This window comes from Pteropus vampyrus, unplaced genomic scaffold, assembly GCF_000151845.1.
Source record: "Pteropus vampyrus isolate Shadow unplaced genomic scaffold, Pvam_2.0 Scaffold15, whole genome shotgun sequence".
NCBI classification, from domain to species: domain Eukaryota; kingdom Metazoa; phylum Chordata; class Mammalia; order Chiroptera; family Pteropodidae; genus Pteropus; species Pteropus vampyrus.
This window is the reverse complement of record NW_011888796.1, coordinates 9546787-9547837: the sequence shown is the minus strand read 5'-3', so window position 1 is coordinate 9547837 and position 1051 is coordinate 9546787. Positions and strand designations below refer to the sequence as shown.

Genomic DNA, 1051 nt, shown 5'->3' with positions numbered 1-1051 from the left:
TAACAAAAAACTAATCTGATCAGCTGATTCAGAGGGACCAAGTCTCTTGTATTATAAAAGACCTCAAATATTATTGAGTTCATTTAAATGTGTAAATCTCAGTGGGGACAATGGGAAATGTGACAACTCCTTTCTTTTTCTCTATAAAAGTACTCTGAAATTATATTTCAGGACCAAGGAAATTTTATTGAGATTGAACATAATAAACTACAGACAACTTTTATATTCTTTGAGAGACGGAAGTGTGAATTAAACATATGCCATAAGCCCTCATTTTAACGTCTTAATATTCTATTACCTACCATTGTGTTACCTAGTGCTTTCACTAATGCGCATTTCTGCATATGCACACAGCAATGATCTACTAGAGAACCATCAGTAGATCATTTGATTAAGCAGAAGACCTTATCCTCCAGTTATTCAGATAATATATTATCTTTGCTTCAGTAGAGCACCCAGTGTATTTTATATCTGAAGCAGATAATTTTTTAACACTTCCCTTGTTTTATATAACAAAATTATTTTTTGTAAAAATCATGAAATGAAACTAATAATAGTAGTGTCCAGAAAAGAAACGCAGACACTGATTTTTCTTTTTTTTAAATGCCTACAGCACCTGGTATTCCTAGGTGGTCTCCCATCCAAGTACTAACCAGACCCAACCCTGCAGGTAGCTTCCAAAATCAGACAAGATCGGGCACATTCAGGGTAGCATGGCTGTAGACCTGAATTTTTTTAGTGCAATCTGCATTTATAGTTGTACAAGGAATAATAATTATTAGTAAAATAGAGATTACAGTATAGAATGAAAACAATGGATTAATAGTTTTAAAATACATTATTGCATTTTCAACAAAAGGGGAAATATTATACTTACATATTTATCTGTCGCAGTAATGAGTGTGGTAGCTGAGTCTACGGAGATCCAGGAAATGTGCACCTGACAGTTTTCCAAATGAACTTTCATGCAGAATACAACGTTTGTAAAGCCAAAGTCACAAAAAGGTGCTACTTCGAAATGTCCACTTACATTATTAAAATTCAACAGTAA

The 1051-nt window shown here is 33.3% G+C and overlaps 1 pseudogene; it reads right to left on the bottom strand.

Annotated features, from left to right (window-relative positions):
* Positions 1-604: 604 nt before the first annotated feature.
* Positions 605-725, bottom strand: LOC111735891 (annotated as a pseudogene).
* Between the last annotated feature and the right edge of the window lie 326 nt (positions 726-1051).